Consider the following 238-nt stretch of genomic DNA (forward strand, 5'->3'; position numbering starts at 1 on the left):
TACCGATTGTGATAATCCTTATTTAATATGAGTGTGTATGGTACTTAGAGTATCCTTTTAAATATCAAATTAAGATGAATTATGTCTCTTATCATGTGCATTAAACTTAGTAACCTGACAATTAATCCAGATACTAAATCATAAACTTTTAAGCATGCAACAAAGGCTCGTAGCGTAGATCTGAAAATGCTTGGTAGTTTTAGTTATTGAAAATAAATGGCCTCTCCAACTGAGTGTG

The sequence above is a fragment of the Ziziphus jujuba genome, chromosome 3 (genome assembly GCF_031755915.1).
Source record: "Ziziphus jujuba cultivar Dongzao chromosome 3, ASM3175591v1".
NCBI lineage: Eukaryota > Viridiplantae > Streptophyta > Magnoliopsida > Rosales > Rhamnaceae > Ziziphus > Ziziphus jujuba.